Source organism: Hemicordylus capensis, chromosome 8 (genome assembly GCF_027244095.1).
Source record: "Hemicordylus capensis ecotype Gifberg chromosome 8, rHemCap1.1.pri, whole genome shotgun sequence".
In the NCBI taxonomy this organism is placed as follows: domain Eukaryota; kingdom Metazoa; phylum Chordata; class Lepidosauria; order Squamata; family Cordylidae; genus Hemicordylus; species Hemicordylus capensis.
Window position 1 is genome coordinate 15,849,190 of NC_069664.1, and position 15,872 is coordinate 15,865,061.

Below are 15,872 nucleotides of genomic sequence, written 5' to 3' on the forward strand. Positions count from 1 at the left end.
CCCCTGGTATTGCTATGTCGATTATTTTAACTTGTTTTTCTTTCTTCTCAACTACAGTTATATCTGGTGTATTGTGTGGCAGATGTTTGTCTGTTTGTATTCAGAAGTCCCATAATATTTTTGCATCTTCATTTTCGACAACTTTTTCAATTTTATGGTCCCACCAACTTTTGGCTACAGGTAGCTTGTATTTTTTGCAGATGTTCCAGTGTATCATCCCTGCTACCTTGTCATGCCTTTGTTTGTAGTCAGTCTGTGCGATCTTTTTACAACAGCTGATTAGGTGGTCCACTGTTTCGTCTGCTTCTTTGCAAAGGCGTCATTTGCTGTTTGTTGTTGACTTTTTGACTTTTGCTCTTATTGCATTTGTTCTTAGTGCCTGTTCTTGTGCAGCCAGTATTAAACCCTCTGTTTCTTTCTTCAAGTTGCCGTTCTTAAGCCATTGCCAAGTCTTGGTGATATCTGATTTTCCACTTATATTGTGCAAATATTGACCATGCAGGGGCTTATTTCTCCATTTTTCTGCTCCGTTCTTGACTTGCTCTTTCTTGTAGGCCTGCTTTCTTTCATTGGTGTTGAATAGTTTCTCATTATTGACCATTTGAAGTGCATCTTCTTCACTGTCCTTGATATATTCTTCAAGGCCTCTTTTCTCCTCCTCGACTGTTTGATGGACTTGCAGCATTCCTCTTCCACCTGAGCTGCGAGGGAGGCATAGCCTATCTACATCACTGCGGGGGTGCAGAGCATGATTGATGGTCATTATATTATTATTTCTTGTTTACACAGTCAGACAGGTGTTATTGACTGGTTTCTTTTATCCAGACATCGAGTCCTTCCCAAGGACCTAGGATGGCTGAATTTTATTGTCAGTGTTGTTGCTGTTGTTATAGATATCGTCACAGAATATAGGCTGTTCCCAGTAAAGCTGCTTTTTGTAATTGGCTGATGGTGATTTCTGTGGCCCCTATGGTGTTGAGGTGCTCTTCAAGGTCTTTTGGAACTGCACCCAGTGCGCCAATTACCACTGGGATTATTTTGGTCTTTTTCTGCCACAGCCTTTCAATTTCAATTTGTAGATCTTTGTATTTTGTGATTTTTTCTTTTATTATTATTATTATTTCAGTTAACATATTTATATACCTCCTAAAACCTGTGTCTCTGGACGGTATACAACAAATAGGTGATATATATACCTATTAGTATTTCTTTGTTTTCTGTTTCTGGTCAGTGAAAGAAATAAAGATTCATTCATTCATTCATGATTGCATTAAGGTTTGGTTGTTGTTTTTAAAACAGTATTTTATCAATAGCCACATGCACTGGTAAACTAGTGGGGAGACTATGCATTAATGAAATGACAGGACCGAAAGCAGAAGTAAACTGTACATCCACGGTGCTCTGTATAAAATTTGGAAATTAAAAAAAACAATTCTTAATGCTTCAATTATGCAAAGCAAACAACACCAGGTAATTCAGAATCTCCAGAATCCAAGGAAAAGTTTGCACAAGGAGAGCCCCTATTGTGTCATTGATTCCAGTTGGATTCCAATGATTCCATTGGATGATTCCAGTTGGATTCCAATGATTCCATTGAAATCATTGGATTCCAATGATTCCAGTTTATCCTGGAAGACAATTGGAGGTTATTCTCACAAGCAGCCAAGACCGGGCTAAGGCCCATGAGAACCACGGGATCCATGAACATCTCGGCAGTGTCACCATGGCAAGCCCACCTATGGAGCCTGCAGGTTAGCCAATGTTATGGGCATGAGAGTACCCTTAACACATGATAACTGGTCATGTGTTAGTACGGGCTGCTCCTAACCAACACTGCCACAGGAGTGTGGGGAGGTCCCCGCAGTGCACCATGCACCTACGTGGTGCATTGTGGGATGTCTGGGGGCTGGGGAGACACATCCCAACCCCCACACCACATTGCAGACTGTCCGGGTGCCCGATCTGTATGCACAGCACTGTCTTGGGATTCGTCTGTGGGGAACGTAAGGCTATGCAGCCTTCCTCCCCGCCTGGCCTACCACCCTCCCAAATGGTTGTGTGAATGGGCCCTTGTGTATGTAATATAGCAAATCTGCTGGTGGTGAGGGAGAGTATGGAATCATGTTTTTACACCAGAGAGACACCCTATCCCATTTCAGATCTACCACTCAGAATCTCCTTTCCCTAAGACGTGATTCTACCATTTCTGCCTGCTGATGTCAAGCACTTCATTCTTTTCTAATGTAGGACAGTACCAAATCACAAAGAATTCTTCATCTTCAACAGCATGCTGCTCAAGCTATTGGTCATCCCTATGCTGGGTTAAGAGGGCCATTGTTTACGATAACATTCCAGATAGCCTGCTTTTGTTTTAAAAGCTCCTTTTTCATTTCCAATCGAGAGCTCTGTCATAAGAGCAGCCAATAAATTATGGTTGTAATGTGCTCCTTACAAGCTACAATCTCTTAGTGGTGCGATATCACCCATAAATCTTCCTGGCACTATCTTCCATTGCTGTTTAAAAGGGGGAGAAAAACCCTCAAACTACACTTTTTGTTATTGTCTTTTCCAGGGATACATAATTGTAGGCTTAGCTCAGTAGCCAGCTGTTATTTGTGGGCACCCCCAATCCCATATTCCCTCAGATCCTTTTGTGGCACACTGGCACAGGACTTCAGAGAGGGCAGATCTTCTGTCATTTGGCCCTATTCACCCCCAGTACAGTATCCCTCGGAAATGACTTGCCTAGGGAGCCAGAGGTTGCTGGTTCGAATGCCCGCTGGTATGTTTCCCAGACTATGGGAAACACCTATATCAGGCAGCAGTGATATGGGAAGATGCTGAAAGGCATCATCTCACACTACGCAGGAGGAGGCAATGGTAAACCCTTTCTGTATTCTACCAGAGACAACCACAGGGCTCTGTGGTTGCCACGAGTCGACATTGACTCGACGGCACACTTTACAGTATCCCTCCAGGGTCTGTTGCTGGTGTCTATCTTATTTTTATTTTTAAGATTGTGAGCCTTTTGGGGACAGGGAGCCATTCATTCATTCATTCATTCATTCATTCATTCATATCTATGTAAACCATTTTAGGAACCTTTGTTGAAAAGTGGTATATAAATATTTGTCCTATTTGTCCTGGGATATGAAAATAGTAAGAAACAGTGGGAGCCCTCTCATACTGCTCAGAAAGGATTACTGCTGTTTCTTACCTTCTCAGAAATGGTGGTGAAAATGAGACTTCTGGGTGGAGACATGTGGTTCTGAATGTCCTGCTCACCAGAGGACTTCGGGCGCGCAATACTGTTGAGCTGGCAAGTGGATTTGTAGATCCCTCATCTGTTGCTTCCACTCCACAGATATGTCTAGTGAATCCTGTAAATGCAGCCTAATGTTGATTAATCACAACTCAGAAAAAAGCAGGAAGAAGTGCTATGCACCCAAATCCTATGCATGCATACCTGGAAGGAAATTCCACTGAGTTCACTGGGCCATATGTATGGTAGAATTGTAGCTTTAGTGACTAGACTTGTCCATCTGTAAATCCTTTGAGGTCATTAACAAAATCAAAAACTGTGTTCTACTATGGTTTGGGAACTGAGTGTACTCCCAATTTTTGTTTGGGTGAAAACAAGGTAAGAGGAAGAGGTAGCCATGTTGTTTATGGTAGCAAGCATGAATTGTCCCCTTTGCGAAGCAGGGTCCACTCTGGTTGCATCTGAATGGGAGATTACATGTGTGAGCAATGTAAAATATCACACACACCCCAGGGGATGGGGCCACTCTGGGAAGAGCACCTGTATACTTGCATGCAGAAGGTTCCAAGTTCCCTCCCTGGCAGCATCTCCAAGATAGAACTGAGAAGGACTCCTGTCTGCAACCTTGGAGAAGCTGCTACCAGTCTGGGTAACGAATACTGAGCTGGAAGGACCAATGATCTGACTTGGTATAAAGCAGCTTCCCATGTTCCTGTATACCCAGGTTTTCCACCTACCTTGCTTCCACACAGGCAAAAATTGGAAGCACACACCGCTCCTAAATCTGGGTAGAACACTGTTTTGGATTGTGTGAATGACCTCTTTGTGTTTTTGGAATGATTGAGAACGTCTTGGGAAAGTTTTCCTGTGTAGGCATGTCCTGTTGCACACTAAACGGCCTCCAAGAGAAGGCCATGCGGGGGTGTATTTGTGTGAGATAATGATGGACCCACTAAGAGCAATGAAGATCCAATAATCTCCTTAGTGTCTGCAGCTGTCCTCTTGCAAAAATGGAATGATCAAGTAATGCTAAGATGTTCATCAATATATATAAACGATTTGGTACTTAGCAGTTATGGAAAAAATACTTTCCTTGGACTTGGCATGCTTGGCTTGTCCTTTATCCACTGTTCAGAAGACAAGAATGGAGGCATCTGCAAACTGCTAAAATGTTAGGATTATCATGTTTAAATGTATTTGGATAATGAATTCCACCAAGAAACACATTAACAACCTTACATTTTACTGCCACTGCAAGATCTGAAAGTTGTCTAAAATGACGCCATGCATTATGAATGAGATATTTACTGCGAGAAATTATTTGAGAAAAAGTTGAGAGAATGAGATTGTTATATATTTTGTTAAAAACACAAATATAAAAAGAAATGAATGTACAGTTTAGCAGGACCTGGGCCTTTCCCAGACAGTAGGCTTTATTGCGGGATTACAAGGGGTGAAATACTGCGGGTTATGGGGCAAATAGGATATTTTGAATTTGTCCAAAAACCTGATGCAAAAAAAGTGGCATTTTTTACCCTGGACATGAGTTGGGCTAAGCTCCAATGTGCAATGAAAAACCCGAATTGTGTATGGAGTACTCTCTGATAGCTTGCAGGGATGTCAACATAAATCTGGATGATATGTGAACACACACCTGCCTTTGCAAAGTAAGACTGCAACCTGGCAGGGCTCCTGGCAAGTTAAGAGAATGCTTATACAAAGCTGTGAAGGTGGTATGTAACCTCTGTTTTAGATGGTATGCTGAATGAATGAATTAGTTTCTTACAATCATTGATCGGAGTTTCTTACAATCTTTGATCAGATAGAAATACACAAAATACAAATACACAGCAACAATAGTACTGTTCTCACATAGGAATTCTATCCCACATCCAATGTGCTACTGTTCTGTAGTGACCAGCCTTTCCTCCCTCTATAGGGTTAATAGGAAGTGAACCCCTTTCTTGACTTACAAGCTGGTGAACTCCAGGGCTCAACCAATCAGCCAAGCAGGTGTGTGGGACCTAAGAGCTGCAGGGGGGATTCTGGGAAGAAGAAAGGAAGTCTGGCCAGAGAGTGTGGAATAGCATGATGTTGGCTAACTCATGGTGGAGGCTGCAGGATAATCTCCCAGTGAGAGATCTGCAGGAGGCTTGGTTCTCATCAGGAGTTTGGTGAGTTCAAGGGAAAAGAGCCAGGGCTTTGGCTTTGGGAATTTAGTCTAGGGAAAAGTTTGTTTAGTCAGAGTTCAGATCAGGAATTTATATTTCTTGGTGTGTGTGCTTTGCATTTTCCTAAATATCTGTTCTTTGCAACTAAGTAACTAAGATTTCAAAGTGTGCCACCTTAGAACTAGTAAGGTATTGAAGCATTCTTATAATAAAGTTAAACATCTTTAAGTGTATCAAAAGGAGCTAAAAGCCCAGATGGAACTAGTCTGTAGTAATTTTTAATAAAAAGTCTTTTTCTCTCTGTTCTTTACTTTTTACAAGCTTCAGAGGGTTGGTTATTAACTGAGCAGGAGAAGGGGGGATTTTCTCTGGTGCAGAACACATCTCAAGGAGAGCTTGGCCAAATTAACAATTAACTTCACATGCAGGCAGATGCACCGGAGGGAAAGGTTTTATTCTTGACTACTAGCAAGGAGAAGCAAAGTGGAACAGGGATTGCTAGTCACCCAAACCCCATTGGGAAAGACCTCCCAGGTGGTGACTTGGTGGCAGCATTTTAAACTACCAGGACTTGTGGATTTACCAGAATATTTTAACTTTTCTGGGTTTGGAAAGTTAAAGATTTTTAAACCAGCTTGTCTGCTTCTCAGAACAGGAGCACAGGAAAGTGCTAACTCAGCGCTAAAGTCTCCCTCATGCTGCAGAACTAGTTAAATCTTGCCAGTCAATCATTCACCTGGTTGCTGGCTGAGTCAGAGAGAAAAGAAAAAAATCCCACTATCCACAATTTGTTACATGTTCAGTGGCTGATTAATGAGAACTTTCTCCCCCTACTCACCAATCCTGTCATTTCCCTTTTGGCTCTAAAAGGTCATATGGTTTGTGCTTGCATTAGAAAGAGGAGGAAGAAAGGAATGAAAACTGAAAGTGGTGTTGAAACCCATGAGAAAAGACAGCATATCATCTCGTCACACTGCTTTTATCAGATAGGAAATCTTCTGTTACCTGTGGTGTTTTTGGCTAACCCATTCCTTGATCCAGGCCAACTTTCACTTCTTATTTGTTCCTTCCTCCTCTTCTCTGATGCAAACACACATCACATGACCTCTTAGAGCCAAAAGGGAAATGACTATAATAACTGGTCCTGGAGAGCTTGCTTTTTCTAACAGCACATGTGGCAGGGCCTAATATGGATTGGCACCAGGGTGTAGTGGAGGGGGGATGTGTGATGATGGAGAACCGATACTTCTTGGTTTCTCTGGCTCTTGGGGTGGGCATGGCCATGGGGCCTGTCATGGCGATCACCATGGAGAGTGCTTGCACTTCTGAATTTGCAACTACATCAGCGATTGGCACTGTGGCAGAATGGGTGAGTAGGGGGGAGAACTTCAACCAAAGTTCTCAAAGTGGTTTACATAGGGGGAAAAGTTGATTGATTGATTAAATGCCATCAAGTTGGTGTTGACTCTTAGCGACAACATAGATAGATTCTCTCCAGGATGATCTGTCTTTGACTTGGCCTTTAAGATCTCTCAGTGGTTGCTGCTGGTTGTCCTCTTCTTCTCTTTCCTTCAACTTTCCCCAGCATTATGGACTTCTCAAGGGAGCTGGGTTTTCACATAATGTGTCCAAAGTATGATAGTTTGAGCCTGGTCATTTGTACCTTGAGTAAAAATAAATACAACATAAATAAGATGGTTCCCTGTCACCAAAGGGCTCACAATATAAAAAGAAACATAAGGTAGACACCAGCAACAGCCACTGAAGCACTGCTGTGTTGTGGCTGGATAGGGCCACTTGCTCTCCTCCTGCTAAATATAAGAGAATCGCCACTTTAAAAGGTGTCGCTTTGCTCACTTAAATTGCTCTGGGGTAACACTACCTGGCTTCAGTCCTGGTGTGTGCACTTGGGTCTCGAATCCTGTTTTGATCTTTCCATCCCCTACTTGTGCTCTCCGCACCATTCCTGGTGCTCTCAGTCCTGGCTTCTGGAACTATGCCCTCAGGTGCTGCTGCCCATGGCCCAGCCAGTCTGACATGCAGCAAGCCAGCTCCTCGTTCTCAGGCAGGGGTTACTTTTTGCACATTGACTACAACTACTACTACAAATGTTTATATGTCACTTTACAACAAAGGTTTCCAAAGTGAGTTAGAGAAATCATAAATAAATATAGAGGTATAGAGAAATAATAAATAAGTAAGAGGGATCCCTGTCCACAAAGGGCTCACAAGCTACGGCATTGGTAGAACTGTGAACTGAAAACTGCAGTGAACTGCACATGCACAGCCCTTGAAACAAAGTTTAGACATACATCAGAAGAATGATAGATGGTTAATAGGTTGGTGGTGCTCTGGAAACAAGATCAGGTGCTTTGGAACCCCTGAATCTTGTAAGAAATTCAGATAGGGTTAATTTTTGTAAGCATCCCTATCTCTAGCAACATTCAGATCTTATGACACAGAAGATCATATTTTCTGTGAGCAATTACTTAATTGTGTTGATTTCACAGCTGCATGCTGTTTGTGCTGTGTCTTGTTTTACTAGTGTATTTCAATTCTTCTACAATTAATTACATTTTGTTTAAAAACAACAACAAAGTGCAAATAGAAACCAAATTCATATTAATATTTTACAGTGTATTCTGCCTAGCTCACAATGCCCACAGAAACACTCTCACAGCTGTTTGGCTGAAATACACAGTATCAATGAGAATATCAGAGGGTATTAAGATTACACAGTTTGTAGATCAAAGCTATTTTTCATAGTCTTAATCTTTTCAGCAGCAATCACAGATGTTCCTTGAAAACTGCTAATTTATTCCTTTTGGGAAGATGGGTTTCTTCATTCACCTTGCCATAAATACTGCTGGCGGGGGGGGGGGGGGGGACTAACCACCCCTGCCCCAATAGAGGTACATTCTTCAAAAGCCTTTGAATAAGTCTTGGTAAAATTCATCAGAGGATAATTCTGCTCCTGGGGCTTTAATCTCCAAGGAGCTAGCTCAATTCATGTTGATAATAGCAACTTGATTTGCATTTCTGCACTACCAAAAGACTCCTATTGTGCATAACTGAAGGGGGGGCATCTTAGGAGTATGCTTGAAGGAGATGAAATCAATAACGTCCAAATGCAGCAAAATCAGAGCTGGTTAAAATGTACAGTAGATTAATTTAACCTTTTAATTCCTGTAGAAGCCAGCAGGAGGAAATCTCATTAAATGTCATCTCAAGATGACTAGTGTTTCCCTACGTATAAAAGATTTCTTAAAGAATGACTGTGGGATTTATTTAAGAAGAATATCTGGTAAAAACTAACCTGCCTACTTTCCTTTTACTATGATATTAATTGATCGTTCCCATATTCACGTTGGCCCACTTCTGCCTCAAATGTTCATGTATCCGCTAGCTTGAATTGGGATGGATGACATCATCACACACTACACTGTTGAGGTGTCTCTATGTCTCCCTACAACTGTGCCAAATTTGGTTCAAATCAGGCAGTTCACAAGTTAGCCCACTTGAACCTGAAATGTAGGGATGTGCTTGGAACTGGCCAGGTCCGGTCCTACCACCAGACTGGTTCGAACCCGTTCACGGACTGGTTTGGGGGTCTACTCATAAAGGGGAATCTGGTGACGATTCTCCTTTATGAGTAAAGTGGCAGGGGGGCTTCCTGGACTAAGAGGGTGTGGGGAGGGAGTCAGGGCTACTTACATTCTGTGGTGGCAATGGTGGGAGCAGTGGCTCCCCACACCCCTGCTGGCTTCCAGTTGGGGCCCTCTCCGGCCCAGTTAGGGCTATGCAGAGGCTATTTTAGTGACCTCTGTGCATGTACTTCTACATGTGCATGGAGGCCCAATCCCGGCCAGAAAGGCCTGAATTACAGCCGACCTGGGCTACTCTGGAGGAGGCTGGCAGGGGCAACAACCACCCCAATACTGCTGCTGCAACCACTGAAAGTAAGTAGCCCACTCCACTCCAGCACCCTACCCTTTTTCTCATAAAGAGGAATCCTCGCTGGATTGCCCTTTACGAGTAGACCCCCCCAAACCAGTACAAACTTGTCCAGTTCTAACCAGAGCCAGTCTGGTTCAAATGCAGCAAACTCAGACCAGCACCCTCTTTGGGAGAGCTGGTCCGGTTTGAACCTGAACAACTTGAACTGCCCTAGTTTGAGTCAAGCTGGGGTTCAAACTGGTACAGTTCTCACACACACACTATTTGAATGTTTCATGTGTTCACCATCTTAAACTGGGATGGATGACATCATCACAAACTATGACGTTGATGTGTCCCTATGTATCTCTACAACTGTATCAAATTTGGTTCACATTTGCAGAGTTGATAGGGGACAGACACACACAGACATATACACAGACACACACAGAGAAAGCTGGGTGATCTCATAAACTTACTTTAAGAAAATTAGGCTAAAGGAAATTAGGCCAAAAATGACCTGGTTAGGATCATGGTGAGAGACAGACAGAATCCTCCAAAATTCAGCTTGCATTCTACAATAGACAGATTGCTTCTGCTGCCGGGCGGCTGTGGGCCACCTCCAGCCTCAGAGGCACAATGCCCTTCAATACCAGTTGCAGGGGAGCAAGAGCAGGAGGGAAGGCATGCCCTCTCTTCTTGCTTGTGGGCAGAGGCGTATCTAGGGAAAATAGTGCCTAGGGCAAGCACTGAAATTGTGCCCCCTGTCCAAACATCTGACACCCATCTGATTCTCTGTACATAGTGCCAAACTGAATATGTGTACAGTGACTTATATTATATTAATTTTTAAAAAAATTTTGAAAAAAAATTAATTTTTTAAAAAAAATTTTAAAAAGTAATTTAAAAAAAATTACCTGTAGCCCCTTCGGGGGGCTTCCTAAAGGCTGTGGGGGGTCTGCAAAGGTTTCCCCTCCCCTCTCTGGCCTCTAGGGCCTCGCAGGGACCATTTCAGCATATGCGGTGGCCATATATATATATATTTTTTTAAAAAAATTTTTAATGGCCACCGAAAACAAAATGGCGACTGCGCATGCTCAAATGGCCTCTGCGAGGCCTGGCATGGCCTAGGGACTCACAGAGGCCATTTGAGCATGTGCGGTGGCCATTTTGTTTTCAGCAGCCATTTTAATTTTTTTTTTTAATTTCAGAAAAATGGCGCCCCCCTTCAAGTGGCGCCCGGGGCACGTGCCCTGCCTGCCCTACCCCTAGATACGCCCCTGCTTGTGGGCTCCCCAGAGGCATCTGGTGGGTCACTGTGTGAAACAGGATGCTGGACTAGATAGGCCTTGGACCTGACCCAGCAGGGCTGTTCTTATGTTTTTATGCTTTCCACTACAGACACATCCCTCCCTCAGTCCTGGAGTGTGCTCTCATTCAAAGTGTACCCCCAAGATAGTTAATGGAGTTCCAGACCACCCAGAAAGAGAAGATTTAGCCCAAGCCAGGGGTGTAGCTATAATTGAGTGAAAGGATTCAAAGAACCTGGGCCCACGAGCTCCTGAGGGCCCTCCAGATCCACCACTCCCTATATTCTTCATTATCTCCCTCACTCTGGGGGCAGGGTTGCCAGAGAGAGAGAGAGAGAGGAACCCGGACCGCTTCTCCCTAAGCTTCTCTTGGAAGGGCAATCCAGATACCACAGCTGAAAAGACCATTTCTCCAGTCACAACCCACCAAGCTTCAGATGGCAGGAGGATTTGGAGGAAGGCCTCCATTCATATCCACCTGGCCAGAATTTCACAGTGATGGACACCCTGACTGGAAGAAGCACCAATGTAGCATCAGTGCTTCTGAAGACTAATGCTGCACTGTTGCTAGGATGGGGATGTGAGAATTTCAGTGACCTCCCATTTCTGCAGAAACACTCTGTGTCACCCCAAAATATGTCCCTTACATAAAAAGTTAGGAAGCTGCCTTATACAGAGTCAGACCATTTATTGATCTTGCTCAGTATTGTCTAAACAGCCTGGCAGCGGCTTCTCCAAGTTTACCGCATTAGTCTCTCTCAGCCCTATCTTGGAGATGCTAGGAAGGGAACCTGGGACCTTCTGCATGCAAGCATGCAGGTGCTTTCCCCATAGTGGCCCCATCCCTCGAGAGTTCTGTAACAGTGTGAACACAACTTAGAAATGGACAGAACCAATGCAAGCATCCTGCTCTTGGGTTGCTTGGGTTCTGTGCAACATGTAAGTCACCTAATACTAAATCTTTCCTTCTAAGTCAGTATTTGTACAGGCTTTGGAAAGTGAACCTCTGAGTTCTAGTTAAAACAAACCAATCAACAAACAAGCTAGCTTGCATAAGACCGAACTCTGTCCATTCCTGGTATAAACAATACTGACCAATGGCATGTCACTCAGCATAAGGCAGATGCTTGTACAGACTCATAGAGGCAGCATTCACACGTAACGTGGAACTGAAGTTTTAGGGGACGGAGGTTTCCTCACCAAGTTGTCGAATGCTTGCAACTCTGGTTCTATGCACCGGACCCTTGGTTTAACTTCTTTAACGCCAATTTGAACCCATGGGTTATAGTGAGTTTTGTCTTCCCAACACGAGGTTCCATGCTGCCTGCATGTTGTCCAAATTTGGAACTGCAGGCAGTGTTTGGTGTAGCCAGAGTTAAGGGAGGAAGCTCCCCCTGTCCTCCAGCTGTGATTGGCTGTGCGGGCTGTCCTTCATGCAGGAAGAAAGCCTGCACAACCAGTTCCCCCTCCCCTCTGCTTTCTCACTGACTGTGGTTAGATTGCTCTCCATGATGTCCAAATTTGGACTGGCAAGTGGGGGGAGGGGGGAGTGGAACCATGGTTCCATTGGTCCTGCAGCTCCACATTACATGTGGCCATATAATTTTCCATGTGCACTGATATGCACATAGGAAATTACTTGCTTAAAAGCAATCCCAAATCAAGGGTTAAAGGGACATGTAAATGTGAAGGCCAAGCATTTTTCTGTGATTATATCATGTGCATGTATCTTTTGGTTCAGGATAGGATATTAAGGACTAATTTGGCAGAAGCAACAATACACAAGCACCAAATTGCAATCCAGCTCAGGCAGAGTTACAAAACGTTCAATTGTCCTTTACATCTTCCATGGCAATTTGAAAAATTAAGTGGATTTCAAGCAGAGTAATTAACTGGGTGAGCATGAATGTGATAAATACAAAAAATAGTCAATTCCTTTGAAATAAAAGGCCCGTTGTTAAGGGCAGGGGTTGTGGGTTGAACTGAATGGAATTCTAGAAAAGCCCTCATGAGAAAATCAATTCAAAGGAATAGGGGAATCGGTGCCAAGAGGAACAATTACTTTAACTGGCATTTAATTTCACAAAATTTTATAAATGATTCACAGCCACAGAAGAGTTCTGGGCTGGACAATGAGAGGCAGGTTTAAAGCTCCTAATGTAAAAGGTGACACTTCAAAATGAGCCAGCAAGCAAGAATCAAGCCCTAGGTAGGTAGTCAGTTTCAAGCAATGAAAAACAATGAAATAATCAGTTTCAAACAATGAAAAAATGGTGGGGGTGGGGGCAGGATTGCAGTGGCAGGCCCCACCACAGCATCCATGAATTGATCAGACCCTCTGTACGGAGCCCACAAGTAGAAGGGTCTCCATTTTCCAACGACTGTTGTAAGACACATACAGGAGTCTATTTGTGTTTGAAATTTGACATGGATATATCAATGCAGGTTGGTTTGGGGTTGATTCTGCCAGCACACTCCCTCTTCATCTGTTCATTGTACCTAGATGCAAATCCTATTCCAAGTCCTGGAGTGTGCTCTCAATTAAAGTGTACCCCCAAGATAGTTAATGTAGTTCCAGACCACCCAGAAAGAGAAGATTTAGCCCAAGCCAGAGGTGTAGCTATAATTGAGTGAAAGGATTCAAAGAACTTATTTCAAATCCTCAGTGGCATGCTGGTCTTGTGGTAGCAAGCATGACTTGTCTCCTTAGCTAAGCAGGGTCAGCCCTGGTTGCATATGAATGGGAGACTAGAAGGGTGAGCACTGTAAGATATTCCCCTTAGGGGATGGAGCCACTCTGGGAAGAGCAGAAGTCTCCACGTTCCCTCCCTGGCAGCATCTCCAAGATAGGGCTGAGAGAGATTCCTGACCACAACCTTGGAGAAGCCGCTGCCAGTCTTTGTAGACAATATTGAGCTAGATAGACCTATGGACTGACTCCGTATATGGCAGCTTCCTGTGTTCCTAGGGTTGTTTGTTTGTGTTTCCCGTAGGGGAGCATCCCAATAATTTTGAGCCTTCTCTGTTGAAGTCGCACAGTCAAAAATCTGTCAACTTCACATATACACTTATGAGGTCAGAACTGTTGGTGACAGACCATGAGAGAGATCTTGGAGTCGTGGTGGGACAGCTTATTGTAAGTGTTGACTATGCTTGTCAGCTGTGAAAGAGGCAAATTCCATGCTAGGGATTATCAGGAAGGGGGTTGAAAATAAAAATGCTAATATTATAATGCCCTTATACAAATCTATGGTGTGGTCACATTTGGAGTATGGTGTACAGTTTTGGTCACCATATCTTAAGGACATGGTAGAACTGGAAAGGTGCAGAAGAGGGCAACCAAAATGATCAGGGGCCTGGAGCACCTTCCTTATGAGGCAAGGCTACAACACCTGGAGCTTTTTAGTTTGGAAAAGAGGTGACTATGGAGAGAAATGGTAGATGTTTATAAAATTATTCATGGAACATAGAGAGTCGGGAAATTTTCCTATTTTCTCCCTCTCTCACAACAAGAGGGTCATCCAGGGGTCATCCTATGAAACAGATGACTAGGAAATTTAGGATGAACAAAGGAAAGTACTTATTCACATGGCACATAATTAATTTATGGAATTGTCTGCTGTGAGATGTGATGATGGCCACCAGCTTGGATGGATTTAAAAGGGTCTTAGACAATGTGCCATGTGAATGGAAGACAGGTCTATCCATGGCTATTAGTCTTATGGCTATAGGCCATCTTCAGCCTCAGAAGCAAGATGTCTCTAGATACCAGCTGAGCAACAGCCAGAGAGAGGGCATTCCCCTACCTCTTGCCTATGGGCATCTCAGAGGCATCTGGTGGGCCACTGTGAGGAAAAGGATGCTAGACAGGCCTTGGGCTTGATCCTGCAGGGCTGTTCTTATGGGTTCTTAATGCTACCACCTTACTTTACCACCTCATTCTCCTCAAGTGTCAATCAGGTCTTGGATGAATGGGAAGCATAATTACACACAATGAACATGTTAGTTCATGAAACTAAAAAGAAAAAGAGAAGAAAAATGAACACCAGCAACACCCCTCATTTTGCCATCATCCCCACAATCCCTGGAGATTCTCTTAATTCAGAGAGAGTAGGAGCATGCAGACGCGTAATCAGGGTGAGGCAGGCAGGGCACGTGCCCTAGGCTCAGCTGAAGGGGGCGCAAGGTGCCTACCCCACCCCCGCCCCCATCGCCACAAAATTTCTTTAATTTTTTTTTTTAAAAAAAAAATTCTAGCCCAGCCAGCAGCGGTGCCCCTGGTACCCCCTTCCCGGTGTGGGCGCGACTCACCAGTCACGAGATCTGTCCAGGTGGGGCGGGCGCTCTTCCATTGGCTCCTGGTGAGCGGAGGAGCTGTGTTTGCTGTTTTTTGCCTGCCACTGCCTGCCAGCCCCATCACTCAGTAAGTAAACCAAAACCATGGTGGGGTACTTCTTGATGCATGCCATTGTAATCCTGCATTAGATGGGGCAGGGATGCATTAAGGAAACCTGCTTGGTGGGGAAGAGAAGTTAAAAAAAAGAACCCTGTTGTCTGTGCGTGCTGGCTATGTAAAATGAAGTTCCTCTCTGTGAATGATCATGAGCTTAAACAGGCACCGCGCCCGAGAGAGCTCAGCGGCAGCGGTGGGGGCAGGCCCTGGCAGAGGGGGCAGGTGAAAATGGCAGGGAATCCAGTGGGGAGCGAAAGCATTACCGGGGGACAGGGACTCTGCAGTGCTGGGCGGTGTATTGTTAAGCAGCACCAGGAGGGAGTAGAAAGAAGATTAGAACATAGGAACAGGTCACTTTTTGCAAAGGGGTCTCGCCTTTGCGCTCGACCCCTTTTATTTATCCTATAATAATAAAGATAATTTAATCGCCAGGGAGTTGGTCCTTATTTGCTTAAACTTTAAAAGTTGGGGGGAAAACACCAATGTCACGGGCGGAGGCAGCAGCACGCCTTGGCTTTGGCTTCAGAAGGTGAAGCTCTTCTTCCTCTTTCCGCCTTCAGTTCTCTCCCATTGCAACCTGAACTCATTGAGCCCATGGGGTGCAGAGGCGGGTTGCTGGCTGGGAAGGAGGAGCTGAGGGCTGTTCAGCAGGCTGCCTTCAAGAGGGAAAGCCGACAGGTTCTGGGACCAGATGGAGGAGGAACTGGAGCGGTAGGAAGGGTGATTCCTTCTTTTTTCCC